General features: G+C 37.8%; 1 long non-coding RNA gene across 1 annotated transcript; it reads left to right on the top strand.

Annotated features, from left to right (window-relative positions):
- The first annotated feature begins 1,307 nt into the window (after nucleotides 1-1,307).
- On the top strand, nucleotides 1,308-27,832 carry LOC149661404 (uncharacterized). The gene is made up of 3 exons (XR_016369103.1): nucleotides 1,308-1,352; nucleotides 26,271-27,179; nucleotides 27,254-27,832. It is a non-coding gene; the product is annotated as an uncharacterized LOC149661404 (long non-coding RNA).
- Nucleotides 27,833-27,925: the final 93 nt, after the last annotated feature.

Here is a 27,925-nt window from a genome sequence, read left to right as displayed (position 1 = left end):
CTCTCTCTAATATCTTTCGCGGGCTCAGCTCGGGCTCAAAATCGATAGAATTTAAGGCTCACCTCGAGCTCGGGCTCATTCAATTTAGTAAGCTCAAGCTCGAGCTTAGTCTCATATTTCCGGAGAATATTTCTTCCAAACAGTGTAGATGTTGAAATAAATAATTTTGCAGCTATTTTTACGCGATAAATGCAAAACTACAATACATATTTACTATCCAAATGACTTGCACTACATTTGTATTAAAAAAAAAATTAAAACTTCATCTACCAATGAGTTACGCTAGTTTCTGTTGGCACTGAATACGGCCCTCAGCCAAGCTGAGCGCAGTCTCAAAACAGTGAGCTCCCTTTCAAAATGAGCGGTCTCATAGTTTTCAGTTGGCCTCGCTCGAGCTCAGGAAAGCCAAAACATTTGTAAGAGAGCTCAGCGCAAGCTCTCGTTGATTTTACAGTTGAACCTGGGCTCAGCTCAAGGCTCACTTTGTTTGTGACGTATTGTGAGCCCGGGCTCAAGCTCAGAAAACTTTTTCATAAACTTTCGGGCTCGGCTCGGGCTCGTGACTTTATCAATTATTTCGAAGAGCCTCGCTCAATTCGCGCTCCGGCTCGCTAAATTGAGGTGAGCGCGGACAGCTATGATACAGCCTCAATTACATTTTAATTGTTTTCTTTCGGTATCAATGACAAATATTATCATTGCATGTAGACACCTATTGGTTATTTCATGGATGCTGGTATCGCTTTCGTTCGCTTCATTCTAGCGTGAAGTCTCTGTAACATCGATTTTTTGGCTGAGTTTCTGAGTTGTGCCTTTTAAAGAAAGCTAGAGGGGAAGAAGGTTTAGGAGACCGTAAAGTAAAGCCCCAGTTTAGAACCGGGTGAGTGAAATCAACTGGTAAATGGCGGTGCCCGTCCTAACGTCGACGTTTCCCGTTCTACCCACAACTTTACTCGCCCGTTAACGAAGAAAAATTTATATCTTGCGCGTTAAGCCTCTTTCAGACGGTGGTCCAACTTATTCGGACAATTCTAGCTGAATAAATTTATTGAATTGTTTCAATGGAAGTTGGGGATTTTTCAGACGAATCGTATTTGAATCAACGATATGTTTTTGAGCTAAAGAATTTGATCGTCTGAAAAGGGTTTGACTCCTTGCAAAGCGCACCCATATCCCCTTTTTCGAGGAAGCGTAAACGCCAAAATAAATTTCACCCGCTAATAGAAATTTGCGGTCTTTTAATAGGCTGTTAAGAGGCGACGTTTTTGGAGCGAACCAGGCAACACGTGCGTATGAAAAGAAGACGTGAAAAATTGAACCTAAAAAGAGCTTGCCCATTCGACTGGAAAACGGTAAGCCAACCTCTCTTTACCACCTTATTTCGCTATTTACCTCGCACAGCGTTTTAGTTTAAAGATTTTTGAAAGAAACCGGGTATGTTTTCTTAAATTTCTTGCCATTAACAAGAGCCAAGAAGACGTAATTAGATATAAAATTTGTGAAAAGATATCTTTGGACTGTCCTGAGTTAGTTTTCGCATTCAAGTAAGAACTAACCCGAGAAAATTGTTTAGTCTGGTAAATAGAAAAAATCGCAACGTTTAAAAATAATTCAATACGAAGATAATTTATTTAATTCCACACTGTGATCCCCACAACGATGAAAGGCGGAATTTATTTTGATTATGGAAAATTTGGGAAGTTCTGATTTATAATTTACAATTCGAAAGTTATAATTTAAAATTTAGCTTGACTCAACAATATTTAATGATGAAGCTGACGTCATAGTCTAGACACTTAAAGCGATAGTGGTGTATTGAAACTAAATATTTCTCCGAAGCGAAAGAGTAAAACTAAGGTAGACTAGTTTAAAAATATGGTTTGTCATATACAACTGAAAATGGCAATGTTTGCTACGGAGTGTCCGAATAACTGCCAATTTTCCATAATTGATTCGCCATTTGCTTTATAAGCACTTTCGGAATATTGTTATATCTAATCCGACTGAAATGAAGTAGGGCAGTGAATTCGACAAAATGGCTTTTTCCATTCAACATCTCGAATTCGAAATTGGAAGAGATGGTGAAAACACGCGTGCCGAGTTTATTTCCGGGATTGCGGTTACTTTGCGTGTTTCCTTCCATATGAAAATAATACTATTTTCAAAGTTCCTAAAATATTCGTTCCAACATCTTTGTGGTGCGTATATCTCTTGGATTTAGGTCTAAAGTACGTTCTCTGTTGAACTTGTCGCCCTTAGGCAGAGTATGAGAATATTTTTCCTTTTCTTTTCTTTCTAAATTGTTAAGCATTTCACTAAAATGTGGTTTGCTCGAAAAGGTGACTTAGTGATGAACTATTTTACTTGTGGCGTTAAAAATAGATGGTATATCACGCTATAAACGTAATCGCGAAGCTCCATCAAATATACATAGGTTCTATAGACCCAACTGTATATTTTCCCATTCTCGCATTTAGAAGAACCTCCATTCCTTATGCGGAAAATGACATTATTTGCCTCTTGAATCTAAAAGTCAACATCACGGATTACTCTCTACAAAAATATAAAGGGTACCCTCTGTAAATTTCCCTGAAATTCGAATTTATTCACGAGCTGTACACGTTCACTCTCCAAAACTAGTTTTTACTATCGAAAAAATCCCTCGCATTTCTCAAAGCAAAACGTATCAGAAGTCTCTCTATTAAAGTCTCTCCGAAATTGACATAGAATAATACGATGGTGTTATTACAGCATTTACGCCGATATATTGGAAGGCATGACATTCTATAGAGTTACTCTTATACGTAATGTAGACATTAACTTCACGTTATCGTAATTTTTTTACTCTATTTCAAGTAACAAACGTCTCGCATATTGTAAAATTCCCTTGGATAGATTCTAAAACTAGCTGGGAATCGATTGTTTCTACGCGTGTTATTCTTAAGTAAAAGGAAACGCGTATATTCAACCAATGCCGTTTGAAGTTTTCCGTTTTCTTTCTTCTTTAAGATGATCCACTCCAAAGAGAAGCTTATCTCCGGTTGGGCAGGACGACTCCCACTTATATATACTGATATATACTCATCTTTTTAATATTTACGGCTATAGAGTACAGTCGAATTCGCATATAATTGTATGGCAATCGTTTTCAAATATGTTTTTAAAGAAAGGTAATATAATTCCTTGGGTGATGAGAATTGTACAGCGTGGCTTAGATCAAAAATCTCAGATTATGATGCGAAATTGTTATTGGTTATCTTGCAGGCAGTTTATTCTAACTTTTTCTCCATCATTTCCATACATCCTAGCAACTTATTTAGTGAATATGTAAGTTTACTTTGAATATGTACCCATTTTTTGTTTTTAAAGAAATGTTTTGAGTTTATTTTTCTTATATTATACAAGAAAAAGCTTAAAATTTTGTTGTAATAATTCATGCAAAATGTTTTGCGCTAGGCGGAAGATAGTGCAAAAACTTTTGCGAGAAAATACTAAGGGTAAAGAGCTTCGTCGTGTATTTGCCAGATAAGTTATCGCTCTTCAATTTCCGGTTTTGACCGTAATAAATTGTTCATTTGACCATTATTAAAATACCGGAGCGAGATAAAAATATTTCCTTTTTTTGTTCTAGCCTCGGGAGGATGCATTTTATCTCGACTCAAGAGAAATACTTATAATAAAAATATAGAAAAACAAGACGGGGGACAACTTCCGTTCGCTGAAAAGATATAAACGGGGAGAGAATAACCCGGGTTAAAATATAGTTATTCGAAGCGATAGTTCAGAAACCACTAGTCGCAAGATTAAATCGGTTAATTTCGTATATTTTTATGTAATGTAAAGTCAACTTGATTCTTTCAGTATACTTTCAAGAAAACCACAAATTTGAAATTATGAACTATTATTTAGATGTAGCTTAGAAAGGGTTCTGTTAAGTAGCTTCCAACCATTTGTCCATAAACCCTAGCTATTGAAACGAAAAGAAAGAAGAGTTCGAAGGAGTGTCATTTTTTAAAATACGACCTTTCTAAGTACGCGTTCGCTATTGAACTCGGCCGGAAAAATTTCAAAATCGCAATTGGTTTTTAACGTTTATTTTTAAAAACGGACGATGCTTCTAGGAAAAGAAGAAGAAACGGAAGAGTGGGGAGAGAGGAAATGGGCATATTTTCCGGTTTAGAGCTTTCATCCTCATCTCCCCATCTCTTTCCTCCATAGCCTCCATGGGAATAACGGTAGAGTAACTGAAAAGATTGGCGCTCGAGTGGTTCGGTTTATACTTACTCCGCGGATCCCGAGCGATGGAGAATTTATTACGACATCACCGGGGTCCTCCGCCAGGAGTAAAATTTGACTTCCGAAATTTCGGACATAAATAAAGCATTCGTTATCAATGCGATATCGTTGCCGGACGCAAATGGAGTGAGAAAGTTATTTGAGGTCCATTAAACTTTTATTTACAACTTCCACAATGCAGAAATCATTCTTTTTCATTGTTTTAAAAGCAATTGGCAGTTGCTCTTGTAACGTGCCTTCCGGGTTCGAAATAGACAATAACACCAAAGTATTTGGAATTCCCGGTGACTAAAACTCTATAATTTGTATTAAGATGTCCCTATGGAAAGGTGCCACAAAATTGTGGATGAAGCGAATCACTGACAATTTCGTTATTGAAACGTAATAAATAAGTCGAACAATAATATTGCAACTGAGAGTATTTTCGTCTCTAAGGTGCAATTATTCTTTCTCTTTCTTTGCAGACCTGCTCGGATTAGTTACCCTAAAGTATAGAACTTCTTTGGGTCCCTCTCTTAAATACGTTTACGAAGGAAGTAGGAATGGGCAGCTGGAGACGTATCAAATTTCCGCTTTTGCTCTCTCATTGCAGCGAGTCGAGGCTATGTCGACCATAGGTAAAGGTATACAAGAAGTAAATGTCTTTCTCGTAATCAGGATACGTGTGTAAAAAATGGCGAAGCTTGCCATGTAAAAGAAATAGTTATTGTAGACGACTTCTAGCGGAAAGACTGTTCAATTTGCTAAATTACGTACCCTTTCTCCTTCCTTTTAACAAACTGTGTTCCTTCCACACGATAGATTCTTTTGGGATACAAAACATCCACACGGACAAGATGCCAAACCATAAGGGAACGAATTCACACCCTCTAAAAACTCAGCGGGCGTCTTTCGTAGGGCTGTCAAAAACCCTAAGCTGAGAGACCCAACGCGCGCTTCCGTTTCCCTGGAACCTTCTGGAAAGTAAAACCCGCTTGACACGAATGCTCCTATGTACATTCGCAGTCTGGACTAGGCCTACATCGTGGTACAAACCAATTCAATCAAATCATAAGTAAATTATTACTGGCCACCAATAGGCCTACGCAGTGAAGTGTAATTTAATCGTTGACCATTTAGAGGGTCTCGTAAACGTTTCCTGGATATAAGGTCTTTTAAATACAATTACTTTCAATATGGAAGCAATTAATGCGAAAATTCAACCAAAATTGGAGCGTATTCGGAATACGGCATCTGCGTAACTTATGGGAGACTACAAATAACTTATGGTCCCAGCGAGAGTGAAAAGTGAGTGGAAGAACGCTAAAGGGTTGCGAGTAAGAGGTGACTGCTCGAATAGGCTCCGAGGATTTGCTACCAAACTGGAGACTAAGCCGAAAAACTGGGATTTCCAAGCTCGTCTATGTTTGGACTGAGCGTGATAAATGTTCCGAGTTTCTCGGCCAGTTTAAGTCTCAGAAACATTAATTCCCTCTCCTCTGACAGCCGGAAACGAAAGCGGCTAGCTTCGTCAGGAAAATGTAGATAGCATCATCAAAATCAGATTTATTATGCAAAATCGCGGGGATCGGAGATGAGAAAGAGAGAACTAGTCGATACGTAGAACGATTTCCAGTTAAAAGGCAACAGCGCCAGAGAATACCTCTACAGTAATTGTACTCTAGCAGCCAATTAAATTTTGAAGGAATAGTTAAGAGGTTAAGTCTTGAACCGGTTTTCATTACAGTTTTAGTTGCTACTTTGTAACTCTTACAGGATAGAAATCATCCATAGATATTTCTAATCACGTACGTCAAACGTTTGAATTTCCCTTCCATTGTCGTCTTGTCACAATCTTCATTAACGCACGCTTTTTTAACCGAGGCATCATTTTCTTCTTTTGTGATAAATTTGTATTCCGGCGTATTTTGGCCAGAGTTCCAGAGAATGGTACCGCGGGGAAAAGATGGAAAGCGCTTGTCAGACGCCAGCCATTCCGCGTTTCTGATCTCGCATTTATTTTCGGTTATTTACAGTTGCTAATTGCAGACGACTCCGCAATCATTTGCTTTGAAACTAGCATCGATCAAGGAAGAAGGAAGGAACAGTGGGAACGAGGAGAGAACGGAGAATTCTGTTAATAACACCAAAGAGAAACTGGCAGAGAGAGAGAGAGAGAGAGAGAGAGAGAGAGCGAATGAGGTTTCCTCCATATTGGAGAAAATTCGCCATTCCTTCTCCATGAAGTCCGTCTTGGTTAATTTCTCCACGAAATAGAATACAACTGCTCTTTATAAAAGAGGTATTCGTCAAGGGGCGTTTCAATGGATATTTTCCCATAGGGTATTTTTTCGGGGGCCATTTTTACTCTTGACAGATGTGCTATTTCTCCAAAAGGAGAAACCAAGATTCGTAAAGAATTTACGATTTTATTACTGAATTTTTTTCCCGTTGAAATTATTATTTACTTATGGCATCGAGTATGAAAGAATCTAACGAACGAGAGTCGTTAGCGTAATGAGGAAAAACGAAATTCCATTTGCGCGGTAGTCTCGTTTTTAAATACTCTTTACTGAGAATCTAGAGAAAAAAATTGAGTTAAAGGGAAAGAAAGAAAAACAATTCGGATAAGAATAGTAAAGTAGAGTGAGAGTGAGAGAGAAAGTCTTATCTCTCGGGGCGATGGCGGACTCGTAACTCGCTCGTTAAAAAAGTATACTGAAGAGGTAACTCTTCTCTAATCTCTGCAAGTGTGACGGTATCGAAAAGTTTACGTGTACGCCCGATTATCACAGTGTACTTTGGACGAAATAGCTACGCGTTGGTTGGATGGTTATGTTATAGTCTTTCGCTACGTATCTCGCTTTCGCGAGAAAATAGCGCCGTGTTTTTATCCACCAAGATTCGGGCCCTAACGTACGTTACGCTCGTCATCTTTACGGGACCAAGCTAGTTTCCGTTAGATCTTTGATAAGACGTTCCCCGATCGTTAATGATTTCCATATCCGAACAATGGTTAGTTAGAAAGTCAGGGAAAATGTCCGATGGGTTAAGGGAAAGAGGTGTGTAGCAAATAGTGAGGGCAAAAAGAGAGAGAGGAGAGATGCGAGAGAAACTAGTCTCTGTTCATTTTAGTTTTCGTTCGTTCCAATGTCACTCGCTCGCTATCGTCGCCTTTAATGGCAATTGTAATCAGACCGGTAATGAAGCAAAGGCCCAGGAACTTCTACTTCTAAAAAAAGCATTTTTATCTCTAACTCTTTCAAAACTTTAAAAAAAAACTCGCTAAAAAACTATTTTAACTTTAGTGTTCTTTCGACCCCCGATTCTTTTACTCAAATTTATTTGAGTTTTTTTTACAGTCCAGAAACAAATTTAAGTTCGATAACTACGAACACTATTAGCGAATAAATAAAAAAAAACAAATCGGAGACTCAAAGTTAACATTTAAAGAGATATATTCCAATTATACTAGAATACAATTTAAAAATGCGTTTAGTTTATTACTCGTAGTTTTAATTGGGAATAGGTTAGCAATTCTTCATATGTCGAAATATTTATATAAGGTGTTTTAATATTTCGAGGTTAAGCTACTTCTGGTTTTGGAAACTGCGTTTCGTCGAAACCTTCTTCATTAATTATTTGCTAAGGGCGTTGAGACTGTAACAACTGTTAAATTATAGGCTAGTCGAATGGAGGCGCGTGGCCAGTGCATTCCAATAGAGAGTCGCCTACGATTCTTGGACCTATTAATTTAATACATCAGAATTAACGTCGCTAAATTTAATTAATGACGCCCGATTAAATTTCAGGAATCGAGAAATGCCTAAGTTCGTTAAGTCGCAGTCAACTCCAATGAAAACCAACCATCGCTACTCCATATTGCTTATTGAACGGTAATTATTCATTTTCATTCATAAATTTCCTTATTTAATTCGTAGCGTCTGGTGGTAACAACGAAGTTGAGATGAATTAAGATGCTAAAAGGGGTAAAAGGAAAACAACCATTAAATCGAATTTTTCTTCAACTTGCACTCTAGAAAGACGCGGCCACACCTGGTGAAACGCGTAGAAGTTGGTCTGTCTGCCATCTTAAACAGAGCCCTTGATTCCAAAGAAGCCCGGGTTAATACGTTCCAACGTTGCCGGAGCGTAAGATTTCTCAGTTACAGCTCATCTATTACAACGTCAAAAGCAAGGGCATATTTCTCACGCTCCGCCGCTTCCAGAAATGAGATCCATTCAAATCATCTCCGCCGTAGGATAGAAAAACATCTTCAAGAAGGGGGTAGCCTCCAAAAAATAATACAAAGGAAGTAAAGACTATCCAGGGTTAGAGGCAAAAACCTTACCTTAGTATCAACAAGGAGTTCAAAAACCAAGAGTGTGTCTCCAAAACTAGAGGTTTACCTGTGTAGGAAAACCCAAACCAACATAGGGCTGAAAGTTAAACACTCTGGTTTACAAACTACCACGGTAACGTATGTTTTTAAAGGGTTTTCTCGGTGAGGTCGTTAGGTCTCTACCGTTCGGGTCATGACGGCATATACTTCCGAATTAAAGACACCCGGGTGCTTAGACGAGAAGGCCCTTAAAAGGGCAACTTTTTACGATTTGCCTAGCCCGCGTTAAACTTTGAATTGCGTGAAGTGGCAAAAGTCAAGGGGACTAAAGAGAATGTAGCAATTTTAGCACTTTTCTGTATTTACACATTGTGACTTGGCTAGAGTTAACCGAATATGGTTACACCATCGTTCTGGGAAAGCTTTTAATTATAATCAACTCATTAAACTTCTTCGGGTGAGCGAAAGAACTTTGCGCGCTTCCTTAGAGCAAACTGCTAAGAAACAAAGCCAGAACATTCTTAGAACAAGCGACTGTGACTAACTGAAACGAGTTTTTCATATTTACGCGTAGTATTTCTTTTGTCTTTATCCATAAACTCGCAAAGTTATTTCGTAATTTCCTGGGATGATGCATAATGTAAAGATACCTCTTTTGTTTACATCTTTCCATTATAAAAGACAATATTTCGTCACTCCATAGCATTTTTCAATGTATTTTTTAAGAAAAACTGCGGAATAATTTCAACTCATTTGAATTTGACTGAAGTTTCAGTTTATAGATTGATCTAGATCAGCAAATTCTTGGCAGGGTCTGTGAAAGATTTCGTAACAAGAAACAAAGTTAACTCTTTCTGTAAAGGATCGACAGGCCATACAATTGATCATCTATTAAATGGATTGATAGGCGATGCGAAACGGGGCTCTCCCACTCTCTAATAAAAGGAAAATAAAAAGATCGATCCCGGTAATTCCTAGATAACAAACTTCAAAAGTTTCCTAGGAGGTAAACAAATCTCAGAACAATAATGAAGTTCATCTATTGGCGTATCTATTGACGAAAATGGATAATAAACAATTAGTTCTATCAAGTATTTCGTCAGTGGAAATTCGATTGGATATTTTTTTCTGGATATAAAACGTGCTATCAGTTATAAATTGAGCCCTCGTTTTGACTATCCATAACCGTACACTTATCCAAAGACCAGTGCCCTGATTTTATGAGATTCAGATAAGATATTTTGGCTTCTATTAATGGGCTTCGGCCGGTTGTCATAACTAAAGGTTATTGGGGCTTCGCGGTGAAAAGGGGGAAGAAAGAAACTCTGATTTCTACCATTATTGATTCCCAGCAAGATCGGATTGCGAGCAACGAAGAGAAGACTAACCGCCAAGGGAGAATCTAACACGCGAGAAAATCTTACAAGAAGTAGGCGGTGCCAGGCACTCCGGGGTTCTAACCTCAACGCCCCCCCATATCGAGTCCCCTCTCTTTCTCTGTAGGTATATCAGCATCCTTACCAATTGTTTCTCCAACCTCTTTTCCCTTTTCTTTTGCTTTAACCTTTGCCTCCTCAATCAAGACCTCGAAACGATTCCTTTATACGCCAGCCAAAAGTAGATTATATATCGAAGATATGATATCCATCATTCATTTATGACCAAGGGAATATCGTTCCATCCACATTAGGGCTAACTTTTATACGTGATTTTATTATTTGAATCTAGCATATAACTGAGATTAACAATCATTAACTTTGAATTAATTTTCTCGTATACTTTTTCTTATCATTGTCCCTTTTACGAAGTAGGAAAATCCACGGTTCCTCTTATCCTCGGCCAGCAGGAAAGATGGCTGTACTTCTCGGCGCGTGAAGTAAGTCTCTAAACATTCTTTTCTTGACTCGATCGGATTCGTGGATCAGTCATTGCCTTTAGCCGGCCCGTTCGATAAAGTGAGCCAAACACCCTAATTAGGGCGTCCTTCTCCGCCACGCCGCTTCCTCTAATTAGTTTAAATTACTCGACTAATTATACCTTTTTGATAAGAGCAGTGGGGAGAAAAAGAGACTGGCATTCTTTACTCGCATGGCTGAAAAGTAAATACCGAGTTGTTACCTATCTAAGAGACTAAACTCGATAAACTGAAACGAACTAAAGCCTTCTTAATAAAGTATTAGATTGCTTAGCTATTGGAGGCAATTCCAGTATAATCCAGATGTCTTTATACACAGTTACAATTCCTTAGCGAATTTGACCAAGCTACATAGTTAATGTAAGATACACTAGGGGAAAGTTTTAGAAGTGGTTTGGTTGAGTTCCTCAAGGTCGGGTCCGCGAAACAATAGCCACGAAGCCTGCAAGACGCGTCCTAGTGCAGACCAGTAACTGTTTAGCTTTATGAAACTTCCAATTAAACATCGTTTTAGCGTTTAGTGTCTAAGTTAATTCGAAACTCTTCGTGGTTTGCAATAAATAACCGAGAAACTCCGGATAATAATTAAGTATAGTTTCTCGTTCATGCATAGTGGCATTAACACACCGGTCAATATTAGTAAGATAAAGTCGACAGACCCGTTTCGAATAACTAAGCCATTCTGTACAAACTTAAATACTAGCACGAGGTGTTTTTGGAGCTTAAACTAACTTTCCGTAGTATCCTGGAGGAGTGCAAATTAGAGGGTTGCTATACAGTCAAGCATATTGGAAAGCGGATGAAGAGGGATGGAGGCACACGCAGTGTCGTGAACTTGAGCGATGTTAGTTGGAATGAAAATTGATTCGAACTCGTGCACTCGCCCCTTTGCACGAGCGAGTACAACTCCTATAAACGTAGACGCGCCGCGATCTAGATAACGAGTTTATATTAGTGATTAATGCTTTAATTCCGCTTTAATTAGGCTTGAAGCGTAAAGGGCTCGGGTATCGGAACACGAATAGATCGGATGAAGGGAAACTCAAAGAATAATTACGCTGTAAAGAGAAGCCAAACTGGATCAACTTTGGAAATACAAAATATGTTTTCAAATGTAGAACCAGTAATTTAAATAATGAAATCTTATTGTGTTTATAATGGTACGTATAGACCTGTATAAATTTAAGTATAATTAGTTATAAAAACCAAATTTAAATTTGCTATCGAGTGAATATTAATCCTCTGTTTTCATTCAATTGAACTACTAATTTGGAGAGGTAAGATTCCCGCGCAATTTCTATCAGATTGAAAACTTATTAAATATTTTCGACAGATAGTACCATAGGCTAACGAGTGTAAATACACCGTCACATTCTTGCTGAAACGAATAATGAAGATATGAGATAAGTATATTTTTAAATTAATTCCGAAAAGGATGCCACGATAGCCGGAAGGTGAAAACGAAACTAGCTCCGTTTCATAACTCCATCCCTCCAATAACAACATTTCTCTCTCGCTCTCTGTGGGAACGAACAGCGGCTATTGTAACCCTTTCTTTAGAAAATTGGCCGTCTAAAAGTTGAAACTAATTTCCCCCTGTCGCCTTTGCCTTCCCAACAATAATAATCTATTCCATAACGATCGGTCCGGTCGTGCTCTCTCTGACCCAAAGGCCAAAGCAACTCCATCGAAGCGTAACATTTCCTATATACGAGGGAATGCTTTTAAGAGTACCGATATTTCATAAAATTTATTTACATAAAGAGCGGTAAGGGTTATTTCTGTAATGCGAGTCCAGGGATACAATTGCGAATATATATTTCGAGGGAAGAGATGAAAGTCCAGCTTCAACTAAAGTTCATAATCGCGTTTGAACATGGGGTATCTAAACGAAGTTCGCACTTGGAAGAGGCGTATGGTATGTACGAATTAGTAATATTAAGTTTCGCAACAAAGCGCTGCCAATTGCATCATTAGTAAATCAACCTGGTTTTTCATGGTTTGCCACTTTCAAGACTAGTAGTTGGCTAATATTCTCCCAGAGTCTAAAAAAACTGCCAATATTACAATGAATTTTAAACCGAAAACTAAATTAAGAATTTGGTGTGAAATACGTTTTACTATTATATTTATTCTCACGCATGGACGCGAGTATGAACGCTATCCGTTCTATGAATATTCTATTGAGACGACGCGAACCTAATGAGAGAGTAAACAAGGAAATAATCGCGACGGCCGATGGATTAGGCCCAATGGTAAGAGTTTACTCATCCCCGTAAATAAGTCGCTCAGTGCCGCGTCTTTTCTCTTTCCCCAACAGTTATAATCCTGGGTATTAAAGCTCGAGAGAACTATTTCTAATTAGGTAAACAATACCTAATTAACTCGACTGCGGCCCCATCAGACTTCCTAAAGCGCGAGGAGGTCCTATTTTTCCGAGCGGGGATAAAGATTGGTATCGGCCACATTCGAGTTCACAGGCATTTTCCCTAGACATCTTCCCACAACTCGGCTGCGTTGAAATCAAGGATATTATACGAATAATGAGACTAGAAATCAATTATATTGTAGTTGGCAGGAATATGATCCGAAATCAATGGATAAGAAACCACATGACTATATAGATTCACTAAACAGTTGAACTGTATGTTTCTGTGGTTCTCAAAGAGTTACAAATTGTTTCTAACACGGAAAAGATGTAGCTATTTCCTGTCTCGTTTGGTTTATCTTATGGTCCTTGCTCGAACTTAGCCAAAATCTACGCGGGATTATTTCCCCACAGCGTCCCCGATGGAGTTGAAGTGAGCGGTTGGAGAAGGTATGTCAGTCTGCGGGTCTGACTGTGCTCACTTCCCCATAAGGCAATCGATCGAAAGAACTGTTCTCCGCGTCGGTTTAGCCCTAGCTATCCGTAAAGTGTTGCGGAAAGCTCCTGAACATTATACTGTCAGTTAAACCGAAATAATTAAGGCGATACGCTTTTGTTGATGGACTGTATCACGGGTTTTCAAATGCTTCTTAACTTCGGATATATCAACTTTTGATTATAGTTCTTAGTAATCTAGGCAACGGGGTTGCGCCAAGATATATTTTAAAGCGCTGAAAGGATAGGCGGTGCATTCATCAAATATGCGCATGAGTTAACCACCACTAAATCCTTTAATTCAGTACGTTTGGCATAAACCCGAGCACTCTGAAAACTGTCAAGACGAAAAAGAAAGGTGCTAGTACCGTCTAAGATTTTACCAAACAGCAATCTTATAAGACTTCCAATTTCCTTCTTACAATTCCATCAGACGTATATTAAACTGAAGTCATATAAAGGATTTTGTGAGATAAGTACACAGAAAAAAATGGATTTTTTCTTCATCCAAATTTGTCATGAATCTAGGACCTTTTGAGTTAGTTTATGCGAACCACCCTAGGAGTATCTTCCCAATTAATTTACTTCTTTTATTGTATATTATAGCGTTGCTAGGTATATATAGAAACGTTACACAATAGAGAAAAATTCTAGGTTTTTGTTACCTCCTTTCCCTCGGAAATCGAAGAGAATCGTGGTGTAGTTTCGGGAAAAAAAATCCTTTCAAAATCCTCGGAATTCACTTCATCAATTCTTTCCGTATCTTTATTCTATTCCTTTAAGACTGGCTTTTTCTCGGCTCTAAATTAGATTTTGAAAGAAAAACGTTAACGAACGAAAACGTTTTTTCCGACACTAAAAATATCTCAATTGATTAAGCTTCGAGCATTTTACAACAAACAATAAATTGGCTTGAACAAAATATTACGGCAAAAACAATAATGGCCTTTAGATATAAATTCGACATTCATTTCTTATTATATTTAATGATCAATGTTGTGTAATAGGTTGATTTCTAAAGCTACTCTACATATTTCAGGTCAAAGGTCACTTGAGAGCCTGCCTATCATGCCTAGTTTGAAATTGTTCGGTTATTCTACAATTTGATACTCAGGGGATCTTCGAATACCTTCTTGGCATTAACGAAGTCGAAAAGAAAAAAATCGCGGCAAAGTTTAACGCGACCTCGTTGGGAAGATATTAGGATCATAAAACAAAGTTTGTCCTCATTATTGAATATCGACTGTCCCGAAATTTGATAGGAAGGTCCAGAAGATTATATTGAAAATCAATGAAGGTCGTCTTTAAATTAGTATAAATACAGCGCCCTAGCTAATAGAATTTATATAAGCGGGGTCAATCGCCTGTAGAATCTAACAGCCGCGAGGTGAAACCAACATATAGGCTGAAACATCCTAATGCATTTCCTACGAGCGCCTGTAAAAAAGTTTCACCCGCTGAGCGTTGGTACTCGATCAAGTCGTTCGTTTGCTTACAGATTGAAAATCGATTAATATTTCATTTGATATTTATTTAACACCATAAACACAGTTAATATTCTATGATTCCTCCAAGATGAATCTTTAAATAATTTAAAAGACTTACAGTAACTAATTGGGAGTAGCGGTTCACAATTCATTCAATATTTGAATTTTCCTCAAATTTTTATGAGGAAAATATTGAATTAATTTATATTAATCTGTGTATTTTAATATCGTTGAAATTTTATGGGAAAAGCTTAAATTTCTGTGTCATAAATGAGTAGGTATCTTAAATAAAACCTTTAAAAGCCAACAAGTGTTGATTACACGTCCACTATAATTTATGATTGCAGTATATGAACTTTAGTTATAAAAATAACGCTTGTAAGCTCAAGGTTTCAAATCTTACGGAGTAAACTGTACGAATATTTACAATAAATAAACACTAATTGCGTTTAAGGCAACAGCCGGTTTTCCAGTTAAGCCTACAGAGAGTGTGAGAGAGGCAAAACGGTTGGACTTAACAGGCAGGCCTAAATATACGCTATAAGCTCGCTCCGCTAAATTTAACGAGCGGGCTAGAGCAAAGTAGGCGTGTGAAGTTATGTAAATACGAATTCCCTCCATTTTCAAAGGTCCAGTGTCACGTGGAAGATATACATTGAATGTTTCATAAGAAACTTTTTAGAATTGAGCTCTATGAAAACATTTCATTGAAACGTTCTGCAACTTGTCCTTTCAAGTCCTCTTCCTAGAAAATAGGGGTAGAAGGGAACTTCTCTTAGAGAAAGTTAAAATAAATTAGATTCGGGGTGGACCGTGGTTGTATATGGGGAAAAGTATCAGACGCCTACATGGTTCTAACAAAATCAAGGCGTAGAGCGACGTGATAATCGCTAGGTTAGTCCTTCATTCCCTTAGAAAAACTAAGCATTTTATATTCAAGCCAAACCTCTCAAAGACTATGGTGTGTTTATTATAAAGTAAACCAGATTAAAAGGAAAGTACCTACACATATTTCAGCTCACTCTAGTTCGTTCGTGGCGTTAATAACAAAGGCTTTGTTTCAAATACTTATATCAGAGAAATGGCACCTGCCAGCCTTTACTCTATGAGAACTTACAATGGAGTGTCACTAAAGTTTCCTTATATAAGAATTTAAACCATGTTTTTCGGTACAACTTCCTAGAATTAATTACACCAAGGTTTAATAATAATGATAATAATAATAATATAGAGAAAGGGTGTCCCTTCTGGGGTGTTAGGGACACGGGGACACGCGTTTTAATGACGAGAAATCCTTGGTCCGGAAAGATAATTAGCGAATGCATATTTATATGACGGTACCCCTACATTTTAAAACTCATAAGGGGTCGAAAATTTTATAAAAGAGGCCATGGACCCCTTTCTGAGAATCCGCCTTATTCATTGCCAACAAATTAAGCTTATTGGAATGGGAACGAGTTGCGTTGCGAGGTTTTATGACCCGGCATAATCGAATTTTTGGCAACTTTTCGAGATATTTAAACGCCATAATTATGAAATGGTTTCCTCTCCACGTATTTAAATTGGGGCCTTGGCTCTCCAATTTAATTTAAATTGAAACGGCCCAGCCACGACAAAGAGATACGTTGCATAGCTAGAAGTAAATCATTTAAAGTATTTCACAATGGTTTTATTAAATACTTGATTTCTTATTTGAATTCGTAACTCTATGATATACTCTTGTTAACTCGTACTTGTAAGACATCTGCGAGGTTAGACATTGTTTAATTAGTCGCCTAGACCTTTTCTATTTTATGAAACGTGCGGGTGCACATGAGTAATAACGAATTGCACTTGAGATACATTAATTTCTCTAGGAATTCGATTTCAGACCTTATTGAAAACACTTTAAGAGTCAAAGGGAAATAATTATTTACTTCATAAAATAGACTTCCACTAGGTATATAGTAGAATCGGAAGATTTCCCTTCCTGGACATATAGAAAACGATAAACGGATAAAAGCTTTAGGAGAGAGTGAGGGGATACAGATTGCAGAATCGGTGTCTGTTTGTCTGAAAGTTAATTTCACGTGCTGTTACGAGCATACGAGATGAGTATCCGCTTTTCGATTTCGACAAGATGCGAGCCATCCAATGAGAAGCGGCATTTTTGGGTTCGTGCAGGGAAGAGCGGAGCGGGATGAGAAGAGAAAAGAACAGATTAAGATGGAAATGGGCGCCCGGGAAGTATAAAATACGGATGGAATATACTGGAGAGAGAACGGTTTAGGAAGGAGGATGGAGTCCATATATTGTTCGAGCCAATGATCCGTTTTTATCGCTAGTTTCTTCCATCCGACTCGAAGAAGAAGGGGTATGGGGTCAAAACTACCCCAATACTTTTTCTATTATTGACCCATACTATTTTTTATGAACCCCCACGAGAGAGAGTGGTGAAAGGTATCTACAACGATATCAAAACAAATTAACATTGTATAAAACGGGTTTTGTTTCGCAGACTTTAAAATACTGAATTTATACACAATCCCTGGCAAAACAAGGATTCTTTTCAAAAGCCACCAATGAACAGAACTTAAATATTAAAGAAGGTATTGCAATTCGTAATTAATTTTAATTGATATTATAAATTTTTATTTAATTGCGTAGTTCCAACATTCATTAAAAACGCGTGTAAATGCTAGCGACGAGTCTTGAAAACTGCATAGAAAACAAAATATTTTCTACGCGAAGTTTTACTCCTTTTATGGGTGAATTCTACTATATTCATCAAATAACACCAAAGAATGCACCGTGTATGTCATAATTAATACCATGTTTTCCCAACAAAATTACGCTCAATCCAAGAATGAATGAGAATATATAAATAGATCCTAATTCCTGAAAAAGAGGGTTGGAGTTCGCGTTGGAAAGAAAAATTTCCCGTCAATCTAATTAGTCTCAAGCGGACGGACACGTCCACATTATTAAAACGAATACAAGGAAAGGCAGTTATGAGAAATATCTAGTTGGAAGATGGGATAAAGTTACGGCATCTCTGTTTAATCACTTTAGCAGTATGAACGAAAAACAAAGTCCTCTGGAAAAAGTCGAAAAGTCGGAGCCGTCCGCTATAGTTAGAGCTCAGAGATCGGGGCGAAAGAGAGAGTTGCTGCAGTCACAAAGAATCTTCAATAAGAAAGAAGGGGGGCGAAGAATCGGGCAGGATCGGATTCTATTGTCGATATATCGATTCCCAATTTAGGCTCTCGCTGATATATAAAAAGAAAAAACTGGAAGGGGGAACGGTGGACTCAGACAAAAACAATACACAGGGACACAGGCGATTCTAAGTCAATACGAGGAATTGAATTGTAACAACTCATAATTTCCCAACTTACAACGCTCTTATCTGTAATGTCTAGGTAGCTAGAAGATTCATTCATTTTAACGCTCATATTTATTGTAGTATTTAAGCCCGTAAGGTAAGTTTAGTTAATAAAAGTATTTATTATTGTTATATATTACATGTACACCGCTTGCTTGTCATCGAGTGTTCGTTCAAGGTAAATGCTACGATATATATATGAAAGAGTTTGGGACTAAAAACAAATAAGTCTATTTTGGCCTACTGATAAAGCTTATCTATTTACACAACAGTTATGAGAGTAAAATTCTCTTCGGATGGTAAAACGCTTGATCCTACCTAAAATAATTTGTCTATGAAGAGTATGTTTGCTTGCTTATATGTCTACTAACTTTCTAGTGGCGCACTCCTCCAGAAAAATCCTAAAGCTGGATTGGTTATAAAAAGGGGTCGCCTAGCGAGCGACGTTCTTTGCTCCCTACCCAAGGATCGGGGGACTATCTCAATGACAAAGTCTCGGGGATAGTCAAGGTGACATACTCGAGCCTCTAAGATGATTTCCGGAGCAAAAGTTAGACGATGGAAAGGAGAAATTTGGGCTTTGACCCGATAGAAACCGGCCTTAAAAGTTCTTTCTTTTTGTACAAGAAAAAAAAAGAAAAATCTATATAGATAGGGACGAAGAAGCCAATACTTATAACTCTAACATTAAACGTCATCGCAAAAAAACGACGCGCGCATACTAAAGTGTTCTTCCATTCATTGATGGTAGAGGTTATACAGGGTGTTATAGCCTTATTGCTCTTTAAACTAGACAAATGTACTAGCGAAATCGTAGTTGTAGGAAAGAAAAATAAAGTGCCTTTATTTCAAAATTAGTAAAAAAATCTTTACGCAGAAGGAAGCAAAATTTACAATTTTTTAATACACTTTCAATCACCAGGTATTTTTTGCTATGTTAACACCCTCTACACGTGTAATAGTATTCGATAAAATCGGTCTTTGTTTCTTGGTTACCGATAAGAAGTAGAAACCAAAAGGAGAAAAAAAAATCCTTAAAGTGGAAAAGTCTCGATATCTCTTTTCAATTTGAAACTAGCAGTCGTTACGAAGATGTCTATAAAATGACTTGAAATATATACACGTATATATTTATACTGCTGCTCCTATCTTATTTCAGAGGACACTAGTATGATTTCCGCTATACCTAACCTAAAATTCTTCCTTCCATCTTTTTTTGTCACAAGAGAGAGAGAAGCTTGAGGGATTTTACAGTCCCATAAAATTATTCGACAAATTTTTCATTCGAGATCGAGTGGGAAGAAATATAACCCGCCTTTTCCATAAACACACGAAAAGACGAACAAGAAAATCTGGAAGATGGAGCGAAAACTACATGAAGGGATCGAGAAGAGACGGAAGCGAGGATAAGAACGAGGACGGGATGCTCATCCAAGGATGGGGAAGAAGAAAAAATTTTGCGCAAATCCCTTGTTGTTCAAACACAGATTTCGAAGCGCGAGTACGGGGAATCAGAGATTGGTCAGTCGAAAGCTTATAGGGGATTCTAGGAAGAAAAAATTGCCAGGAACCTTGAGGAACCCGTTCCTCTTTTTCTACAAAATACAGAAAGAGGTAGGGTTGTAAATGCTTATATCAGAAGGCCGTTTCGTTGAAGTAACTTCGGTCTAAACTACGCCTTAAAAGTAATTTTAATAATAATAATAATTTAGTTATCTTCCAGCTTGGGTCATGTATGTCCGGAAACGGATAACCAGTTATTTCTTTCAAGCGATGGACTTTGCACCTCCAAGAGTTGTTCATTCTAAAGGCCTTCCCGGATGTCGAAAGGCTTAAGAGGTACTTTGGTTACCAAGCTCTTTTTTGGGAAAAAAATAGGGGAAAATATATATATTTTTACATTGGGACGAACCATCTCTTACGTCATTCGAGAAGCGGGACCCGTCACCTCCTCCCCCAGAATCGATGGGAAATTTCCAATTCAAATTTTTTTCATCCCGCCCTCTCAAGCTATAGCGAGAAATTTCAACGTCTCTCATATTTTAGAATCACTTTTCCCAGTTCTATAAGCCCCGGGTCCCGGAACCCGGTTACGTCCCTGGAAGTTTATGGCTTTATAACGCGTACATTGGTCCTCACTTCACCCCAATACCACAAAATAGCAGAAATATCTCTCTAAGCATTTCACGTAAACCTAAATGGAATTTCAATATCACAAACACAAGAGTTTAAAATATATATATAGATGGACCATTTCGACGAAGAGAGCGGACAACATCTTCCGTAACTTTCAGAAAGTTAAAAGGAATTTGACCCTCGACATGTATATGTTTACATTTTTTCTTCCTTCTGGGTTATACAGAAAAAAATCCAAAATGGTCCAGTCTAATAGGTAATTTGAGCTCACCTTGTATAATATCAAAGCTCAGCTAGTAGACGTAATCTGTTAGCTTTATTAACATAAGTACTCCACTCAAAAAGTCTGACATTTCTCACTACACCATGCATTTTTCTCCTGATAAAGTCAGTGGCTTCAACAGTCATACTTTTCAAAACCATATTACTAGTGCTATTATATATAAGTCGGGAAAATCTAATAGGGCCATAAGAGCAGGGATTTCGTATTAGTCTAACGACAGAAAAAAATATTTCTTAGCCCCCCCGAACTTATCATCAGCTTTTGATGGTCATTTAAGCCTAACGCGGTTGGGTTTATTTAGTTTTCCAAGGAATATTAGACCCAAAAGTTATTTCTTATCAAATTCATATATACCATACGCATCTCCCAAATACCAGGACGATTGTGCAAATCTTGACATATTAACAAGATCCTAATTGCTTAGTTTACATGGGATAATAAATTAAATTCAAGAGGTATTTACACCAAAAGAGTGTCAATCGCCCGCGATGCTCTTCTCTAAAATGGTCTGTTTAAAACTAAATATACTATAGTCTGGTATATGAAAGGAGAGAGCGATTAAAACAGGAATTATGAGAAATGGTTTCATTTCAAGACTAGTGACGTAAATTGTCATCCAAGTAATATTGAACACTTAATCTATTACTGGGAGACGAATGTAATGTTCCAACACCTAAGATACGCTCGCTTTATTAAGTAATTCACTCATTTTCCAAGAGTAGTCCATTCTTAATAAGGAATCGAGGGTTATTTACTGCCGTAGAAGGAAACTATACTCCGCTTAATTTTAGAGCAACGCGCGAAATGGTACCTTTCCATTAATTCTAATTTTTTCAGCTTCCTCGCCTTCTCTGGGATAAAATTTCATTCTCTTTCCGTTAAAGGACTAGTCTAGGAATTAAAAATAACATTGTTCGAATCAGTTGGTACGAGTTTTCGCGGATAATTGAAATATTTGCGGTGAAACTTTTAAACCAGAGAAGTCAACACCTTATAATATTCATAAAAGGGTCCGAACTCAAGAGTTGTTTGAATAAAAGAAAAAAAATAAGATTTTTTTTCTGGGTTTCGTTATATATTGGTTAGACTGGTCCTTAACAACTTTCTCTGGCACTAGCTTCTTGTAGCCAATGTCCCCCGGTGGATTTTAATGTCAGAGACCAGCATACTTTGCGGAGAAATGGACCGTTCTCTTCCTTGGACCCTTTTTTTTGCCTTGATAATAGCCATATGAAAAGATAAAGTTCTTAATGCTCTTCGACCTCATTTTTTTTACGTTCTTCGAGATTTTTTACGAGCTTCTCGCGATAAGCTTCGTCGTCACTATCGTAAAAATATAGCCAGAGCTATATGTCCCGAAGCGCCCCGCCAAATTCTTAGACTCCTTTTCCCGCTAAAACTGTTAGGACTAAAGAAGGCGAACCAACTAGAATTTCTGGCCATCGAGAAAGGAAAGGAAACAAGACGGCCCAAGGGCTCGTAATAGTAGCCATATCGTACGAGTGAATAGCCCCTCTATACCCTACCCTAATGAGTGGATAACCCCTCTATGCCCTACCCTAATGAGTGGATAACCCCTCTATACCCTACCCTAATGAGTGGATAACCCCTCTATACCCTACCCTAATGAGTGGATAACCCCTCTATACCTTACCCTAATGAGTGAATAACCCCTCTATACCCTACCCTAATGAGTGGATAACCCCTCTATACCCTACCCTAATGAGTGGATAACCCCTCTATACCCTACCCTAATGAGTGGATAACCCCTCTATACCCTACCCTAATGAGTGGATAACCCCTCTATACCTTACCCTAATGAGGGAATAACCCCTCTATACCCTACCCTAATGAGTGGATAACCCCTCTATACCCTACCCTAATGAGTGGATAACCCCTCTATACCCTACCCTAATGAGTGGATAACCCCTCTATACCTTACCCTAATGAGTGAATAGCGCTATCTTTTTCAATGCTTAATTGATTTACCGTGCATAAAATCAGAGTTAATAGCCCCTCGATTCCCTACTCTAAACAGCGATTAAATTACAACCGTATAAATTTACTTATGCTTTAATTGTAATATTCCGGCGAATCGAAGAACAGATAGTTTTTAGTGATAATCCCCTCGATGAGTTTACAACATAGACTTATGCCGATGCACACTCATTGCATCTTATAAATTTCTAACAAGGACTTATGCCCAGAAACTTTTGAAAGAGAAAGTTTAGTTATAGTGATTACGCATTTTAGTGATTATCCCCTCGAATTACCTTTAGCAATGCTAAAATGATCAAACGCATAACGCTCATTTAACACTATGTTAGCTCTATCTAAACCCACATTTGAATTAACCGCCAAAACGTTCCAGTCAAACATAACATAGATGACGATAGCTACCGTAGGAAACGGGGAAAATCGTTATCTATTTAATTAGCACATAAATAAAAAGAAAATAAATATACAAACCCCAAACATACAAATTCATAAGTATCCGACCCCACAAATAAAAATTCAAAAGTATCCGACCCCACAGATTAAGAGGTACCCACCCCACATCACCCCGACATTTTAGAGATAAGAATAAATAATAAAAAACTCGGGGTTTCTATCAAGTCTCTATGGTTCAGTGGTTAGAGTGTTTGTCTTCTGCACCGGCGACCCGGGTTCGATTCCCGGGTCTGACCTGAAAAAATTTTAATTAAAATTAAATCTCTAACCGAGCCCAGTAACCCCTATGGGTGGGTTGTGATAATATAAAGTTCCTTTTAAGCTAAAATCTGACGATAACGAAGCGAAAACTCCGGCCACAACTACTACTACTACTACTACTATTACGGCTCGGGTCAAACTAAGAGCCTATCGTATACTACGATATGGCTAAAAAAATGGGAAAAATTTCGTCTAGAGGATGAAGTCGCTCACTTAAAGCCGCTTCTTTTTTGGGGTTATAGGGCAACATTGTACCGTGGGGAGACGTTCTGGAGCCCATAAGGAAGAAGGAGACCAATCGGCCCAGGCGTCAGCTAAGAAAAACGTCCGGAGTTCCCGCATGATACCGAAAAAGGGTTTTTCGTTAACTCTTTTCATTATAGAAAAATTGTAATGAATAGAGACATGAACTGAAGTTAAACATTTGTGATAATTAAAAAATTAAACTCGGTAAGTTCAATGAAAATTTGCAAAAGCTGATGTGAAAACGGTGAAGCTGAACATTAAGTAGCCCATTCGATTTTGGAGTCGCCTTATTTCCTAAGGCTCGCTATTCTTTTTAAGATTTGACATTGTTGCGTTTTTAGGAACCCTAATCCATCACTCGAGCTATAGTTCAAGGAAGAAAAATAACAAAGGGTCACGTATACGGTACTATGAAAGCCGTTACAGTCTAAATTTTGATTTCTCTTCGAACAGAAAGCCAAGAAGAGAAAATAAAAGTTACACCGAGGATTTCCCTTGCCTAAGCGTTTTCTCGTTGCTCAGCTGACTCTGTTAAAGAATGAGTTTATTTACTATCTCAGACGAAGATAAAGCTATATCTTTCTTTTCTTCATGTCGTCCTATTTAACCATTGTCTTTTCATTTCAGGATAGCTACGTTTTCCATCATTTGCCGTCCTAAGTTGTACATTAAGATCTCAGAACAATATACATAAAGATTGACTAGATTTAATTTATATGTTCTTGATTTTCAAAACGACGAAAGTAAAATTGAAACGATCTCAAAGACAAACGTCAATCATTCCCCTGTTTTATCCAACAGCGATAAGAAAAAAAAGAGAAACTTTATAAATCCGTTTAAAACATTTCCTGGAGCAGATACAATTCCAGCTAATATACCTACTTGGCAAAAGAGCCCGTGGTTTTGAAAGTGTTTCGGGGGTGGACTCTTTTTCTTTCTTTTCCGTTATCGCTTCGTTTTCTATAGTCTATAGTAGATGCCTTGCCATCATCTATCCCTGAACCCTTTTAAGGGACATTCCCATGCGAAAGGCAAGGCCAGCCATTTAGGTCTTTTTAGGCCTAGTACGATCGATGGGACGGGTTCCCTCGGAAAACAGCCACGCGAGAGTAAGGGCGGGAGGGGGAGAAGTTTCCCGCCTTTCTCTTTGCTTCTAAAAGAACAAAGGGTGTATGAAACAAAAGCACTTGTAGAACGTACACTTATCGCCAAAAACCCGCTAAGCCGACCGGATATTCTTATAGGCTTCTAAACATTGGTGCGTTCAACCTGGATGCGATGAAGTAATTCACCCCTTTCCCCAACCGCTCACGTGCACTACTTTTCCGTTGTTTCCCGCGCAAATCCCCGTGATAAAACCTAAATAAAGTAAAACACCATCTAACCGCTGCCTCCTTTATCTTATAGAGAATATCCATAAATGTCGGTTTTTATCTTTTCTTTATATTTTTTGACAAGTACACATTAGGGAGAATAAATAATTCGAGCACCAAGCTGAATTAATTGGAATCTACTTCCTTCAAAATACACCCGAAAACTATTTGCGATGAAATCCAATTGCAACTGAAGTTTATTCGAACCTAAGGGTAGGGCTGTACATGTATTGACTCTTGAAAGGGATACGTAGGTTGGAGCAAGTTGTCTTGGTCTATAGCTTGATATAAACAGAGTTAGGAAATCTGCTTCGTAAACTTCGGTTTTAATCTTATTGCTCTAAAACGTTAAGGTAAAAACTTGCAACATTTAAAGAAAAGGTCATTATCTAATTTTATTTTATTTATTTTTACATTTTCTCTAGGGAGAAACAGCAAAGAAACTCTTCGCTTCTCGAAATGGTCTTTAACGTTTAATTTCTCAATTTTATACCGCAGTCTAGACTCTGGAATAATAATACGTTAAAATGACTGCTCTGGTAAATAAAGCAAAGCCTATTAAATCATGAAACGAGGAACGCCAGCCCACTTTGCGGTTTCCTGGGTCAATTTTCTTCGTAAACACCGGGCCTACTTTAAAAGCTACAAAAAGCATTAAATATGTATAAGGATCTGTTTTAAAATGCCAGACATTTATAAGGCTTAGCTATTCATAATTAGGGTTCCATTTTAAAAAGTTATTTATTAGTTAACGTAAAAACTTTCTGGCAATGTAAGACGGTAAAGCTGTCTATAAGTAGGGTATTATTTAAGTCAATCCCTACAACATTTTATTTTTTCCTAGTCAATCCATCTATTGCAACTTATTGGCGATGTTACGGAAGTTTTAATGTTAAACCTGATGGGGAAGAAACGACTGTGAAGAGTCGCAAAAGGGTTATCAGAGAAGAAAAACATGCTAATAAAATTTGTTATGGACGTTTTTACTGTTAATGGACACACTCTGTTGCTACTTTCTTGGAGGCAATAAGAATGAGCGTCAAAATATAAGTAAACAGAATAGTTGTTACGATTCAAATCATACTGTTAATTCCTCAATAGATTAAACTCCTTCCCTTCCACCGAAATCTAATGTATACAGTAGCCATATCGAATAAAATGTGTGTGTGGTGGCTTTTTTGTAACCAAGTACTTAAGAGTGAATTGCAATTGCCATACCATTTTAACTGGAGTATAACTCGAAAAATCTTTACTACTTTTTTTCTTTAATTAGGAAATGGGGTGAAATAAACCGTTTACGGAATTGAGGAAGGGGTAACTGCTGAGGATGGTGGTCTCTTATCTATTGGTATATACAGGATGGCTCGGGTCAAAACATTCGATAAGAGGTAAATTCACATTCTCCATCCAAACTTGCTCAAGCGCGACATTAAATCTTAGGGACATTTCTAACTATAGAAGCTATTGTAATTCTTTGATCTAAACCATGTTGATATCAGGTCGCTAACTGCCGCCTTCTCGATTAAGAAAGTTCTAATGCTTTACGAGTTTCGTCGTCAACGAGCGACCGGGGAATAAAACCGAGTTTCCCACCAGAACGTTTTCTTTTCTTAACTACAAATTACGGGAAGACGAGTGCTGGGCAAAAACTTTTGTCACCTCGGAATTCGTCGCCCATTTACACGAGAAGAGAACAAAAGAACTTTAAGACCCGAGACTCGGTCTCGGAGCTAAAGAGAAAAGATCTCCATCGCAATCCCTTTTTCCCAAAATACGAACGTTTCTAACTAGGGTAAATCTCGTTAGGTAGTACCGAGGGATGGAAGGGACCCTACTCCGTATTAGTAATAATTTCTAGAATATTAAGGACTGGTTTGGATGAGAAGATTCTGGGATAATGGATGGAGACGGTCCGTTCACGGGAAAACTTTCTTCGCTATTCTTTTCGAGGTGTTCATAATTAATTTGGGAATGCGATTGTATTCCCAGAACGCTCGAGAAAAGAGAATCTTAAAGGGGGAAATACGAACGTCTTACGAAAGAGGAAATCGTGTGAGAGAAAACTACTCGGGTGTGTGTAAACGGCAAATGAAATACAAAATCCAAGTAAATTACGCCAAAGTCTTAGTAAAATTCTTGAAGAATCGTAGTAATAGTACTTGGAAATTCAAGTCGTTGCAAAGTAAGTATACAAACAATTTCCCCCAGAGATTTTAATGTTATAAGACATAGAAGTATACCTATTACTTTTATTAGCTAGGATTATATGCCTTTGGAAATAAACACCTTTCACTTCACAGGAATGAGTTTCCAATTCCGATCCACGACTTAATAGTTCGATATATAAAATTATATCAAGACTCTTCTATGATGATATTACATCTTACTCGATTCTAGGGGTATTGAATTATTTTACGCTTCTTTCTTCATCCAGTAACCCAAACGTAAGAGAGACGGATCCTTTGAGGCTAATTTGATTTTATTTTGTTGGAAGGGTGAGACATCACGTACCTGCAGCACTCCTCGCAGTTCACTTCTCAGTACATTTCTTTTCAGGAAGTAAAAGAAAAATAAGGTTCAAGCGCGCAAAAAATAAATGAAAAGAATGGATAATGTCGTTATTTCTTTAAATATCAAAGTGCCTTTGGTTGTAAACATGTATCAAAAATCCCCTTAGAAAATTCCGAATAATATACTCGGGTAAATGCTCGTTTCCATCAGTGCTGATTGTCTCATTTTGGATTAAATTGCTGAAAACGTTCCAGTGAAAACCTGTCTTTAGTAGTTTCGCAAAATAAAACAAATCCTGTAAACATGGAAAAAATGAGAAAACTAGTCTCGTAGGGGTTTTCATTTGATTTTAATTAAACAATTTGCAGAGATATCAGCCTCAATTAAATTACGACGAACGAAAGCATGTTCATTTGA

This window comes from Phalangium opilio, unplaced genomic scaffold (assembly GCF_054372755.1).
Source record: "Phalangium opilio isolate 3A_F unplaced genomic scaffold, DU_Popi_V2 ptg000070l_1, whole genome shotgun sequence".
NCBI classification, from domain to species: domain Eukaryota; kingdom Metazoa; phylum Arthropoda; class Arachnida; order Opiliones; family Phalangiidae; genus Phalangium; species Phalangium opilio.
Note: the sequence above shows the minus strand (reverse complement) of the source record. Positions and strands in the feature narration are given on the sequence as shown.